The 15,550-nt window shown below is 41.1% G+C and overlaps 1 protein-coding gene and 1 non-coding gene across 2 annotated transcripts in view; one reads left to right on the top strand and one right to left on the bottom strand.

Moving 5' to 3' along the window:
- Positions 1 to 15,550, top strand: part of TMEM132B (transmembrane protein 132B) — a 421,888-nt gene that overhangs the window by 134,982 nt on the left and 271,356 nt on the right. The window lies entirely within an intron of this gene.
- LOC123232816 lies at positions 3,044 to 3,166 on the bottom strand. The gene has a single exon (XR_006505318.1). It is a non-coding gene; the product is annotated as a U6atac minor spliceosomal RNA (small nuclear RNA).

The raw sequence follows: 15,550 nt of genomic DNA, 5'->3' as shown, positions 1-15,550 counted from the left end.
TTATATTGTAATAATATTATAATAATAGCACTTGACTCTCAGGGTGATTGTTAGAGTCAAATGAGATAATGCATGTTAGACTCTTTAAAAAACTTAAAGTAGTATGTAAATGTTCATTATTATTATCATCATTATTAATAATAGTGATTAGATGATAATAAAAATAATAAATTATCTGATTCTATAGTCCTCTAGTCTCTTGCCTTTAAGAACTCTGGTTCTTAATTATGATTAATTCTTAATTAATTCTTTTTTTTTTAACCCTTGTAGTTCAGTGTATTGTCTCATAGGTGGAAGAGTGGTAAGGGTGGGCAATGGGGGTCAAGTGACTTGCCCAGGGTCACACAGCTGGGAAGTGGCTGAGGCCGGGTTTGAACCTAGGACCTCCCGTCTCTAGGCCTGATTCTCACTCCACTGAACTACCCAGCTTCCCCCTTAATTAATTCTTAACAATTAATGACTCATGTTTTTCAGAGTGCTGGCCTCACACAGCATGCTTATGGGATCCATTTAGACTTAGAAGGGGTCTTAGAGGCCCATTGACTCTAAACTCTTCATTTGACAGATGAGCATCCAGAGTCTTGGAGAGATTAAGAAGTGACTTTCCCAATGCTTATAGAGCTAGAAAGTATTTGAGGCAGTCATTGAACTCAGGTCCTTTGACTCCGAGACTAGTGATCTCTCCATTACATTACTTAGTTGTTTATACTTATGAACTCCAGTTGCTAAGAGCATGAGCCTGGTTTTCCTATTTTACTCTAAATTGGCTTTGCACCATGTGGTGCTTTTATGCCTTTGGACCTTTGAAAACCTATGATTTCATCAGGATAAGGAGCTCCCGCTGAGTAAATTCTTTCTACCAATGCAAATCAGCAACCATTTTGTAACTTACATTCTTAGAGCAATTAACTTTTCTTATGTTCTGGGCTGATTTGGCAGAAAAAGCCTACAAGGAGTTTCTTGGAATAATGCTTTCAAATGTATAAAATAAAATACATAGGATTACAAAGGAAACCAATTATATTTAAATACATTTATTAAAAAAAAACCAACTAGTTCATAGACCACTAGTTAAGGACTATGTTAAGAAAGTTGTTTTTGTGCACCAAAAAGTTTAGAGATTTAGGATCATAATTTTGAGAACTATAGATATAGAATTAGAAATGACCTCAGATTCTGGACTTGAGCCAAGGTCTTGTGGGTTCTAAGTCCTATAGTCTATTTGCCATGGCATGTAGATTATCTGAGGTGACTCAGTGGATAGTACACTGGACTGGAGTCAGGAAGACCTGAGCTCAAATCCTGTGTCACACACAGACTAGTTGTATGACCTTGGGTAAGTCACTTCACTTGTTTTTGCCCAAGTTTCCTCATCTATAGAATGAGCTGGAAAAGGAAATGGCAAACTAGCAGTGTGTCCCTGGGTGAGTCACTTAACCCTGTTTGCTTCAGTTTCCTCATTTGTCAAATGACCTGGAAAGGGAAATGGCAAACTATTTCAATATCTCTGCCAAGAAAAGCCTAAATGGGGACACCGAGTTGGTTATAATTGAAATGACTGAATCAATGACACGGCCTTAAAACAGCAATGCTAAAAATGGGAGCCATGCAACTTTCTTGCAGACCTTGTGGTTTCCACAATCAAAAGCTGACATCGCCCTCAAAAATTACTAGTCTTATCCAAAGGAGATTTGGTGGATGTGCTCTCAGTTATTGATAATCCATATCCTCAGTCTGTGCTGAGGCAGCAGAAACTGTTCTTCCTGCCCAGTGACCTGGGGGCATAAATCACAAGAAGAGCTATGTTTTATGGCTGCCATATGCTTTGCTCAACTGTCTGCCCTCATGTTTTTGCCTCGCCGCCATGTGTTGGTAATGTCTTTATGTTTTGTTTTCTTTAAAATTACAGTCTTGCACCATGGGACCTGAGGGCAGAGGACTCGGTCAGAGAGCCCTATAATGAGCAAATAAATAAACATGAGAGAGTCCTGCGCTCCTGTAAATCTCTCTTCCAAAGAGCTGGAAGCCCTTTGCTATCTTGGTTGGATGTGTCCGTAAATAAGGCAGAGATGCTGAGCCCTGTGACTTTTCAAAGTGGCTGTCTAGGCTGCCCTAGAAGTCTGGTAGGAGAGATACTACTCTATTTGGGGGCCACGTTTCACCATCAAGTGGAATCAAAGGGTTTATCATGTCAGTAATATGGTCATGAAAGTTCATGTGAGTAAATAGAAGCCTGAAAGGACCAAAGGCCATCATCTACATACTAGCCATATGTCACCGAAGAAGTCTTTAACTCTACTTGCTTCAGTTTCCTCATCTGTAAAGTAAGGTGGCAAATCATTCCAATATTTTTCCAAGAAAATCCCAAATGGGATCATAAAGAGTTGGACACAACTGAAAGGACTGAACAATAACAATAACCATGGACTTTACCAGACACTGCCCAAGAGGTCCAGGATACAAAAAAGATTAAGAATCCTTCATCTAGTCCAGGGATTCCCAGAGTGGGCGCCACCGCCCCCTGGTGGGTGCTGCAGTGATCCAGGAAGTCAGTGATGGCCACACTTTTTTTGTATTACATTCTATACTGAGTTCAATAAATAGTTTCATAATTTCCAGGGGGCGCTAAGTGATATTTTTTCTGGAAAGGGGGCGGTAGGCCAAAAAAGTTTGGGAACCAGTGATCTAGTCCAACTTCTTCTGTCCCATTTTATTTTCTCATGTAAGAAAACTGAGGACCAGAGAGATCAAATAAGGATTAAGTGTCAGAAATTATAGTTCTAAAGTTGGAAGAGACCTTACAGGTCATCCCGTTCAACCCCATCATTTTATTTATTTTTTATTTTTTTTAATCTTTACCTTCCATCTTAGAATCAATAATGGGTATTGGTTCCAAGGCAGAAGAGTGGTACGGGCTAGGCAATGGGGGTTAAGTGACTTGCCCAGGGTCACAGAGCTAAGAACTGTCAGAGGCCAGATTTGAACCCAGGACCTCCCACCTTTAGGCCTGGCTCTCAATCCACTGAGCTACCCAGCTGCCCCCAAACATGGTTATATGCTACAGAGTAGGTGACAGTGCCTTAACTGTATGTATGTTATAAAGGTCACTAGGCCCTCTTCCATCCTTATGAAAGAAGTGCTAATCTTCTCTCCTTTCATACAACCAACCTCATCATTTTAAAGATGAGGAGGAAGTTAAGTGACTTGCCCCAAATCACACAATGGCTGGCAGAGACTGGATTCAAACCCATGTCCTCTGCCTGTATTGCCAAGTTTTCCCTTACTGTACTACATTGCCTCCTTGAGAGGGAATAGGAACCTTTGAAACTTGACCACTTGATGGAGAAGAAAGAAGCTTATTTTTTTTACTCTTGGAGAGGAGGGAACATAGAGAAAAGAAGAGAAGGTCGAATTTGGAAGAAGTTGGTAGAGTTTTCCAAAGTCCCCCCAGCTAACCTGGATGTGGAAGAGAGATGTCCAGGGACACCAGAGCCAGATCCTGGTGACCTTGGCGTGATGGTAGCCTTTCCTTGGAATCACTTCAATTTAACAAGCTCTATTGAGAACCTCCTTTATGCCAGCTCCTGTGCTGGGGACATAATGACTCCAAATCCCCAAAGCTTTTCCTGCCTACAAAGAGCTCATATGTTACTAGGGAATTGAGAAAGGAGGGAAGAAGGGGAAATACAATATAAAGGTTTGTTATTGTTCAATCATTTCAGACCTTTCATGACTTCATTTGGGGATTTCTTGGCAAAGATACTAGACTGGTTTGCCATTTCCTTCCCAAGGGGATTAAGGCAAACAGAGTTGTCCAGGGTTATACAGCTAGGAAGTGTCTGAGGCTGGATTTGAACTTGAGTTTTCCTAACTCTTTGTTCCAGCACTCTACCCATTGTACCACATGGCTACCTATATTATCTATGACTTATTCCTGCTTTCTAGCCCTCACTCCCATCTTTGGATTTTAAACTCCTTGAGGGCAGGGACTATTTTTTTTTATCTTGCCTTATTTATACTTGTAAACAAATACAAATTATATCAAAGGAGGCAGTGAAGGAACAAAGACTTTGGACTCTGAGGATATGAGTTCCACCTCTGATGCTCCTTAGGTGACCTTGAACTGTCCCTGACTTCTCTTTACTCATCTGTAAAATGAGAGTTAAACTTGATAGCCTGTCTCTAAGGTATCTTCCATTTTTAGATCTGGGATCCTAAAGGGATGACTGTATTCAGATCTAATTTCCTATTTAATCCTTTGTATTATATTTTGTGCATTTAAAAATGGATTCTGAGAAAGGATCCATAGGTTTCGCCAGACTGCCAAAGAGGTCCAGTGCACACACAAAAAAGATTAAGAACCCTCAATACCATATTCTTTTGTGAAAGATGTGCTTGCACTTTAATGGAGAAAGAAGTTAAGGTTTCATTTATTTATGGCAATGGGCAAGTTACTTCCCAGAAACCCAGGATTTCAGAATTGGAAGGGATTTCAGGGACCATCTTGTCCAATCAATATCCCAACAAATCTACAGCCTACAAAGCAGGGGCATGGGGTCCCCAGATTTGCCACATTTCTTTTTTCCCCCTAACCCTGACGTCTTCTAGAGGATGGGGAAGTCAGTAAAAGCAGAAGGTAGCCATTTTTCATGTCCATAAATAATCTCCCAAGTGAGATTTATTCCTCTTTTCTTGGTAGGCGGCTGTACATTTTGGGGTGTTGTACATGAGTCAGAGCCATTTCAAGATACTCTATAAGTAGCAAAATCTGTTTGGCAGCGGGTGCAAATGACGGTAGACTTCAACTTTTCCAAAATATTTAATTCCAGGGAGTGATAATATGTTCATGAAAATGTTCCATTAATAGGGTTATAAATATATTTTCCATAAAGTGATTATTGAGCTTGGCAATTAGTGTTGTTTTCTATTCTCTTTCATATGGACAAACAGTTCTCTGGAACACTTAGTTGGGCTTGGAATATAACAACGGAAGACTCAGCCTTACAAAGTGCCAGGGAAATGGAATCTTTTGACGCTTTGGGCAGCCCTGGCAGTTGGCTCATTTCTCTCCTCTCTCCTCACTTTTGGCCTGTAGCAAATCAGAATGCAACTCCCCATGTTCCCTGGATCACTTCTGATCAGGGACTCCAAGTCTGGGTAGAAAACACTTTGGCCCTCCCTTGTGAAGAGTGAGACTGATTAGGAAGTTCTGAGAGATGATGGAACAGTAGAGCAGAAAGCACGGAACGTCATGAACATTGTGGAACATCAGAGCTGGAAGGGACCTTTGAATGGAGAATGTCAGAGCTGAGAGGGACATCAGAACAGAGTGGAAGAACTGGCAGGGAGATTAGAACACGAATTGTCAGAACTTGAAGGGGTTTTAGAATCCAGAATGTCACAGCAAGGAGAGGCCCTAGAACACAGAATGTCAGCACTAAAAAGGGCCTTAGAACAGGCAATGTCAGAGCTATCTTAGAACAGGGAATGCCATAATAGGGAGGAGCTTTAGAACCAAGAATTCTTGCTGGGGGAACTATTAGGACATAGAATGTTAGGATTAAAGTTGGTCTTAGAAAATAGACTCACTGGTTTAGAAAATTCCTTGGAATATAAAATGTCAAGTTGGCACGTCCATCAGAACTGAGAAGTCCAGATTTGGAAGGTGCTTAAGAACCTAGAGCCAGGTAGGTGGTACGGTGAGTAGAGGATCCAGAAGATTCATCTTCATGAGTTCAGATCCCCAGCCTTACATACTTCCTAGCCGTGTGATCCTGGGCAAGTTACTTTACCTTGTTCATCTTAGTTCCTCATCTGTAAAATGAGGAGGAAATGGCAAACTGCTCTAATATTTTAGGCCAAGAGAATTCCAACTGGGGCTGTGAAGAGTCAGACACAACTGAAACAAATCAGCAACAAGAAGAATCTAGAATTCCAAAGGCCAGAAGAAGATGTAGAGAACCTAAAATGTCAGCATTTCAATCAATCATTCGATGTTTATTGTCATTAATTAAGCCCCAACTATGGGCTAAGCAAAAGACAGACCCTCCCCTCATGGAACTTTCAACCTAATGGAGGAGAAACCACACAAATAAATAAATTCAAAGCAAACTATAGACAGGATAAATAAGAAATTACTAACACAGGGGAGAGGCACTATCATTGAGAGGTTGGGAAGGCTTTCTGTAAAAGGTGGGAATTTAGTTGGGACTTAAAGGAAACCAGGCAGGTCAATAATTGGAATGGAGGAGGGAGGGATGGAGCATCGTCACCAAAGAGCTTGGAGGCTGTGCCGCTAGATCAAAGAGTAGGTGTCAGGGAATAAGGCTTTAGGAGGATGCTGGGCTATAAAGGGCTTTGAATGTCAAGTAGAGGATTCTATATTTGATACTGGAGATAGTGGGTTAATGGCCATTAGAGATTATCTCACCCAGGTAACTCATTTTCCAGCTGGGGATATGAAGGTCCAAGGAGGGAAAGTGACTTGTCTAGACTTAGGAAACGAATCTGTGCTAGAGTTAGGTGCACTGATTTCCAAATCTTGTGCACAGTGATTCAGAAGTCTGGGCAAGAAAGCATGAATGGCCCAGTACAAACTCCTTCCGTGGCCAGAAACGACCCAGAGACCATTTTCTCCTAATGACAGATCATTAGACAGGTTGCAATTCTGCGGCAGCCTCTCTCAGTATGGGAAACTGTTCTAAGCTTGGGCTACTCTTCTATATTACTGTTTGATCTCTGCCATTAATTTTTTCATATATAATGGTAATTGTGACAGCTAGTATTTGAAGAGTGCATTGGAATTTGCAAATCATTTTACATATTTTATCTCCCATGATCCTTAGTCCTCTGGTTAATTCTTTTTTTGTTTTTTTAGATTTAAATATTTTATTTTTTAGAAAAATTTTCCTTGGTTACATGATTCCTATTTTTCTTTCCCCTTTACCCCACTCCCCCCTCAGAAAAAGAAATTGAACAAGCCATCAAAGAACTCCCTAAGAAAAATCCCCAGGACCAGATGGATTCACAAGTGAATTCTATCAAACCTTCAAAGAACAACTAATTCCAATACTATACAAACTATTTGACATAATAAGCAAAGAAGGAGTTCTACCAGACTCCTTTTATGATATAAATATGGTACTGATCCCAAAGCCAGGTAGTTGAAAAACAGAGAAAGAAAACTACAGACCAATCTCCTTAATGAACATAGATGCAAAAATCTTAAACAGAATACTAGCAAAAAGACTCCAGCAAGTGATCACAAGGGTTATTCATTATGATCAGGTGGGATTTATACCTCTGGTTAATTCTTAATAATGTTGTAGAATGGTTGAAAAATATGTTTGCATTGATAGAGGGAATTTCCTCACCAGGAATTCCCACCATTTGACAACTTAATAATGTCATATTATATAATATTATGTGATTGTTATCCATTTTGTTGTTGTTTGGTCATTTCAGTTGTGCCCAACTCTTCATGACCACATTTGGGGTTTTCTTGGCAAAGAAACTGGAGTTGTTTGCCATTTCCTTCTATAGCTTATTTGATCGATGAAGAAACAGTTATACAGGGTTAGGACTCCTTGGTCAGTCACACAATTAGGAAGTGTCTAAGGCTGGATTTGAAGTCAGATCTTCCTGACTCCAAACCTAAGTGCTCTACTTTGGGCTACTTTGCTGTTACACAGATACCCACAATATCTGTGACTTATTCTTGCTCTCCTGCTCTGGAGTTGTAAACTCTTCGAGAGCCAGGACTGTTCATTTTTGTCTTTGTCTTCTCATCCCCACCCATAGAGCCTTGAACATGGATGACCCTTACTAAATATTTGCCAAATTAAGTTGAATCCAATTGGAGGAAAGGTCGTATATTTAAAAAATAAAACTGAGTCTTGTATTTGTTGGTGGGAGACAAGGGGAAACTTCCTTCCTGTAAACTGTCAGAGGACTCCAGGGTTTGACTGCCTCTCTGGCTAGAGGGCAGGACAGAGCCAATATTTTCTTGGTAGTGGAGACAAAGAAGAGAACAGGCTACATCTTGGGTTTCTCCCTCCTCTGCTTTGTAGTCTGCACTTTTTTTCCTCAGGATGATTATCACCATGGCAATGGGAAGCTTCAGCACCAGCCACAGCAAGGACAGCCAGCTGCCAGGTGGGCTGAGTGGGTAGCTTGGTGGGTGACCTGTCTCTGTTGGCCCTCAGGGAAGTCTGGCCCAAGTTCAAGCTGGGGCCAGCCTCCCTTGGGCTCACATGCTCAATCCATCTTTCTTATAATTCAGGCAGTCAACCCGTATACACATAGAGAACACCTAATCTGTGCCTGGCCCCATGCCCAGTCATATCATGGGCAGGGCAAGAGGAGGTAGAGACCAGGTCTCTGTCCTCAGGGAGGTCACAGTCTGGTCAAGGACAAAAGGTTCCCACACATCTAAGTTGGAGGGTAGGTTAAGATTGTAATCTTGTGGTACAAATTCAGTTCTCACCAACAAATCCAAGATAGATTTTTATTTTTTAAAATGTACAATCTTTCCTCCAGTTGGATTCAATTTAATTTGGCAAATATTTAGTAAGGGGTTTGGAATCAGAACATCTGGGGGGTTTGCTCCCTGCCCTTGCTAGTTACTACTATTGCCTTTGGGTAAATCACTTAACTTCTCTGAGATTTAGTGTTCTCAGTCCCCCCCCCGCCCTTCCCCTGCCAGCTCTGATCTTCTTTGTTTCAAGGGCCTTGCCAGCTCTGATATTTCAGGTTCAAGGGTGCATCCTATACTTTCACTCAGCCCCTCCACAAGTATTTATTTTTTTATTTTATTTTATTTTATTTTTTTAAAACCCTCACCTTCCACCTTGGAGTCAATACTATGTATTGGCTCCAAGGCAGAAGAGTGGTAAGGGCTAGGCAGTGGGGGTCAAGTGACTTGCCAAGGGTCACACAGCTGGGAAGTGTCTGAGACCAGATTTGAACCCAGGACCTCCCGTCTCTAGGCCTGGCTCTCAATCCACTGAGCTACCCAGCTGTCCCCTCCACAAGCATTTATTAAATGTGTCCTGAGTGCCAAATATATCTTAGAAACAAGGGATTTAATAAAAAACAAAATAGTTTTTACCTTCCTAGGAGGGAGGTAGGCATCATATATATATAGGCAAAATTTCTTAAATGGCTGCAAAGTAAATTTAATGTGTGTGTGTGTGTGTGTGTGTGTGTTACTAACTACTGTGAGATTAAGGAAAGAACTCATGTGGAAGGGAGAATTTGATTTAAGCCTTAAATGAAGTTAGAGATTCCTAGAGGCAGAAGTAAGGAGTGAGTCAATTCCAGGCACTGGGAAGAGTATATGTAAAGGCATGGAGGTAGGAGATAGAATATCACATCTAGAGAATAGCAAGTTGACCAGTTAGGTAGGTATCAGTAGCAGGAGGGGCCTGAACCAGATTAAAATGTAGCTGGGAAATATTTAACAAAATAAATGAAGATACCACAGAACATACAAAATGTTAATATGTAGTTTTCTAAATCAATATGCATTCTGCGGTGATCTTTACATTTGGCTCCCTCTTTCTACTTGCATTTATCTCATTGCTCTGAGGCCCCTCCTGACATCTCCCATTCTAAGGCCCCTTCCAGCTCTGACATTCCTGATTCTAAGACCCCCCCCCCAGCTCTGCCATTTTCCCTTGTATGGGCCTCATATTCTAGATAGTTCCCTTCTTATTCAGACATTCCATGCTGCTATATCAGCAGATAGTTTGGACCCGTAGAATTTGTGTTTTCTAGTTTCTATTCCTCTCAGCTTTTGGGATGAGATCCAAGGATGGATGGTTAAGGGCAGTTGACTCTTCTAAGAATCCATCCCTTATGAATGGAATATCAAGCCTCTGATAATTCCTGTGTAGGACTGGAGGGCTTGATGGAGACGTCCACATCCCAGCTCCCCCACAGCAGCTGTGAAAAGGGCACCTGGTATGGATAGTTTGGAAATCCAGAGCACAAATGAGGTTTAGAACGGAATGAAAATAATTTTTAATTATTCTTGTTATCTTTTAAAAATGTGTATATTTCCTGGGCATATTTTGCATGCAGTGCAATTTAAGACAATAGTAATCATTGTGAATTTTAGGCTGGCCGTGGAAATTGTCCAGGGAGACATTTTGGGGAGGAAGGTGCCGTAATGAGGAAAGAACTTCCCTGAAATATTTTCATGATGGATGGAGAAATAGCTATGGCTTTAATAGTCTTTGATGGCAGGCTCTCCCTCAATCAGAACCCAATCCCCAAAGAGGGAATAATGTTGGCTTCATCATAGTAGGCATCCCTACATCTTACAGACACAGAGACACATCCTTGAGCCAGGGAGACTTGGAAGAACATTCTTGCACAGAATTAGGAGAGATGTTGATTTTTTTAGGCAGTCCTAGACTCTAGACTTCTAGTCTGTGAGAGGAGATTTATTGAGTAGCATTAGACTTCGGGTTTACTCAATTAGTAATCAGTTTTAAAAGTTTGGTGATTGAGCTATCTAAAGAAATAAAATAAGTTAGTATAAGAAATGTGCCTTTTGAAGAAAGAAGAGGAACACCCAGATGCCTTTGTGGATAAAAGGCAACAAAGAGACTAGACTGTGTGAGAGAGAAAGAGATCAGAGTAAGCCACTTCTTGATATTATTCAGTGATTAATTATATCTATATATGTAGATATAATTCCGTGATTAAATCTGTGAATTATTCAGACTGTGTGAGATTGATGGGATGGGAATTATCTGTCCAGCAGCTCCAAAATGTTTGCCCTCTGAAAAGAGTTAGTCCAAATCATATATTGGCATTATGAAATTGGAAAGACTGGTAAGACCCAGTGGGTGAGAGATCCACCCATAATGTTGGGTATTTCTTCCCCGGCGACCCCAAGTTCAGTTCCCGTCATAAGAGAATCCTTTATGTATTTTCAGTATCTGTTTCAGGCTTGGTTTGAATGTTCTGTGCCTTCTGTATTTTCTATGATGCTGGAATAAAGGCTGTCCTCTAACTGATACATATTTGTTTCCCTGCGTGCTTGAATGGGAGCCAGAAACACTGTTACCTACATTTATGGAAACCTAGATTCATACAAATCTGTCAATGCCCAGAGTAAAGTCTGAGTGGGAGCATAATGAACTAAAGAGACACACACACAAAAGATCTGACCTTTTTAGGTCAGCCCTAAATTAGGGTTAATCATGACAGCAGTTTGGAATCCAGACTCTGAGTTTGAGGAGTATTAAAATGAGAAGGAAACTTGATTGTTTTGTCCTCCCCATTTTAATGCCTGTATTTGGCAGCAGATGCTTCTCCTAATGAGTGAGTATATGGTAACCCTTTGTCCGTACCGGTTTCGGAGGAAGAAGAAAGCCCACACGTTACTTAAGAATCTAAAGGAGATTTATTACAAGAGCATTTTTTATATAACGGGATGGAGATGGAGGGGGGTGGTGGGGATGTCCGTAATAGTGGCTTGAAGATGGTGATGGATAGTGAGCAAGTTATCTATTCCTTTTGCTTCCAGATCTATGCTTCCGGACCTTTGAGCACAGTAATTGGTTGAGAGGTTTGAGAATATGAGATGGAATATTTCCTCATTTACTTGAGGTCAGCCAAGAAAGGGGGATACTGAGGGTCTTATTAATGATTGCAGGCGCTATAGGCTGTTAGGCCCCGATGGATCCTTAGCTTCAAAGTCGTAATTGGGGAAATGAAGAGAAATCTTCTCAGCTGGCTTCAGGGGGAAAGCAAGAAAAAGCATCAAGCAATTAAAACGGGAAAGGTCTATGGAGAGTAGCCAATTCTAAATTGCCTGACCAGTGTCCCTAGAACGGGCGATGGTTGTCCTCTCCAGAGAAGATCAAAAAAGCCCTCTGATGGAGGCACTGATGTAGGTTTTTGCTTTGGGATTCTACTTATGAATGCTAACTTAAGAGTCTACGAGTGGGAGGAATGAACTTCTAATAAACAGAAAAAAAATCTACACAAGGGAAGAAAGGCCTTAATTATTAATATAGCAATATGTAATGTGCGTACGCCCATATCTCTTTTCTAGCAAACAATATCAATTCATTTGCATTCTCCTGAGGAAAGAGAGCACTTAGAGATTCAAAATTCTAATAAAGAAAGAAAGTCTGTCTTCATATATATCAGTGATTCCCAAAGTGGGCACCACCACCCCCTGGTGGGTGCTGCAGTGATCCAGGTGGTGATGCCACAGGTATATTTATCTTTAGCATTTAGAGATTCAAAATTCTAATAAAGAAAGAAAGCCTGTCTTCATATATATCAGTGATTCCAAAAGTGGGCACCACCACCCCCTGGTGGATGCTGCAGCAATCTAGGCGGTGATGGCCATAGGTGCATTTATCTTTAGCATTTGGAGATTCAAAATTCTAATAAAGAAAGAAAGCCTGTCCTCATATATATCAGTGATTCCAAAAGTGGGCACCACCGCCCCCTGGTGGGTGCTGCAGCAATCCAGGCAGTGATGGCCACAGGTGCATTTATCTTTCCTATTAATTGCTATTAAAATTTAAAAATTTAAGTTTTAAATTCTTTTAAAAATTGAAATTGAAATTTAAAAAAAATCAAAAAATTTAAAATTAAAAAAATTAATTTCCAGGGGGCTAAGTAATATTTTTTCTGGAAAGGAGGCAGTAGGCCAAAAAAGTTTGGGAACCGCTGATATATATATATATATATAATAAGAAGGGTCAGAGAAACCACAAAGGAGACACTTGGAAATGAATTGCAGCAGCCACAATTTAATGGCCCCCCCAAAGCAAACCCCTAAGAATGTACCTCAGCTATTCAAGCCCGGGCTTGGGAGCCCCCGAGTCACAGGTTACACATGTAAACTGCTTTGGAAACCTTAAAGCTCCTTGTAAATACTCACTGTTGCTATTATTATTCTCAAAGATCCCAGGCATTTAAAACTCAAACTGTATTGTGGAAATAGCAGTTCTATAGTGGTGCCCGGGGAGCCTGGTGGTCAGATGGCTGGAGGAGCAATTAGAAAGCCAATAAACGAGGCTTAATTTAGATGAGAATATTAAGAGTTGAAGGCTCTATCTCTCCATTAGCCATTCCCAGTTAGGAATTGCATGGCCTAAGTAAGTATAACAAACCGTTGCGTTAAAAAAAAGTGAGCCCATAAAACAGCCAGCATCATTTAAAAGCCGCCAATTTCCTCGGAGTACAGTTTGAGACTACCACTTGCTAATCAGTCTGTTAAGCATAATAGCCCCTCCTGTCTGGCTGCCGTCAGTCATGTTGTGCCCGGGCTTATCAGCATGCATTAGAAACAGAATCCATGGCTTTCCAGCAGAGGGATGGCTGCAATTATTGCAATCAGTATGCGGTGCTTTGTCGAGCTATATTTTTAAAACCCAGCCGAGCTGATACAGTGGTTTTTGTCCTTAGTAAATACAAAAGGGCATGCTTGGAAGCTCTGATAAGGAAGAGAGAACATTGGCCACGGGGTGTCCTTCTGGATCTCCCTAGACATGGCAGCCCCCATTGAGTGGACAATGTGTAAGATTCACTGGACCCAAGAAACCAGCTGGCTTGGGCAGAGTGCCTTCGCTGGGACCATTATGTTTTTCGAGCTATACTTTCCTCGGCTATAGAATGGGGATGGTGGTAAATAAAGAAGTTGTTTTGAGGGCAAAATGAGTAAACTTTAAATGGACTAATGTAAATGTCAGCTCTTTCTTAGCAACAGTCGAAAGAGAGCACTGGGCTTTGACTCAGGAAGACAAGAGTTCAGATCTACCCACAGATCCTTATTAGCTGAGTGATCTTAGGCAAGTCACTTAACTTCTATATGTTTTCATTTCCTCAACTGCAAAATGGGGATCACAATTGTTTTTGTTCTCCTTTTCTCCTCCTCTTCCACTTAACTCAATGCCTAGAATATAGTAGACACTTAATAAATGTTTCTTTTCTTTTCTTTGTACCTTATTATTATAATAGAATTGTGCGAGCCATTCAGAGATTAAAGGACTTGTCCAAAGCCACACAGCTTATATTTAACAGAGGCAGAATTTGAATCCAATCCTCCCTAATCCCAAAATGTATCATGTATTCATATCTTATGATGCCCCTCTACTTCTCTCCCTCCATTTTGTTGATAGCTAACTGCTGTTGTCATTGTGTGTCCTTTGTTTTTGAAGAGCTCCAGTGACATCAGGGTGATGTCTTGACTTTTACATGAGTTGGATTTAAGTAAGGCAGAGTTGAACAAAATCGTCATCCTCCAGAGTCATCCAAATCCAGTGATGAGATAAAAGTCAGGACAACCGATGTTGGCCCAGGATGCAATGGATAACCTTGGCATCTTTGATGTCTCACCAAGCTCTAAGTGCTCCATAGTGTCTTCTTCAGCTGCCTTCCTAACCAATGGAACAGTGGAACAATCTGCCCATTTTACCAGGGAGAAGTCTTCACATGGTTGGGATAGACTGTCCCCTAACTCACTCAGAGTTTGAGACATGTTGGCTACCCTCAACCTTGTTTAGCTCATCTTCTGAGACAGTTTTACTGGGGTGTGGCCACTGTGCGTGCTACAGCTTCTTGGACCACAGGTGAGAGTTGGGTGAAAAATGGACACTATCCAAAGGTGGATAAGAAGCCCTGAAAAGGAGTCACAGAAATGGTTCTCCCTGGACACCTCATACACCCCTAGCTAACTGCTAGTACCTGGCCCATAGTAGACATTTAATAAATGAACCATAGAATTGCAGAATTGAGAGTTGTAAGAGACCATAGAAGCCTTCTAGTCCAACTCATGAATCTCCACCAGACCATCAATGCCAAGTAGTTATCCAGTCTTTCTTTGAAGACCTCTAAGGAGTGGGAAACTATCTTGAATTCTGGTTGATTGATGATTGATTGAATAATTGGCTCTAGAAAAGATAACTGTTTTATCTGACCCCAAAAGGCAGAACTTGGACCCAAATGGTTTCATTTTTGGTTTTGCATCCCCAGCATCTAGCACCATGCCCTGTAAGAATTTAAATTTAGGTTTTATGCTAAATATGAGAGTTCTAAAGTAATATTGTGGCCACTGATTTAAAAATATTACAGCTTAAGTCAAAATGACTTTTTGGCAGCTTTATTTACAAAGAGGTGGAAAGCGTGAAAGTGGGAAAATGTAGAGAAAGAGACAGAAAATACTGCCTAACTACAAATACCCTAAGTTTAATCCTAATGTCTCCAGACTGCAAATTCGAATCCAATAGCAAATCTCACCAGAATCCAAAGTCCTAATTAGGAAACCGAAATGCGAAGAACCAGGAGATGCTGAAGAATCTGCTGAGAACCTTCAGTGCACATGAAGGTGCACATGAACCACCAGAACTCACGGTGAAGGGAATGTCCCACCAAAGCACCAATGAGCAGAGAGGGTCTCCTCACCAAAGAACCAAGGAAGGAATCACTTCACTAACCACCACAAGCCAACACGGGATCCAGGGAAAGAGCCTCCTCCTCCAGTCTGGCCTACAAACACTGAGGAAATCACTGACTCTTC

This window comes from Gracilinanus agilis, chromosome 1 (assembly GCF_016433145.1).
Source record: "Gracilinanus agilis isolate LMUSP501 chromosome 1, AgileGrace, whole genome shotgun sequence".
In the NCBI taxonomy this organism is placed as follows: Eukaryota; Metazoa; Chordata; class Mammalia; order Didelphimorphia; family Didelphidae; genus Gracilinanus; species Gracilinanus agilis.
This window is presented reverse-complemented; position numbering and strand designations above follow the sequence as displayed.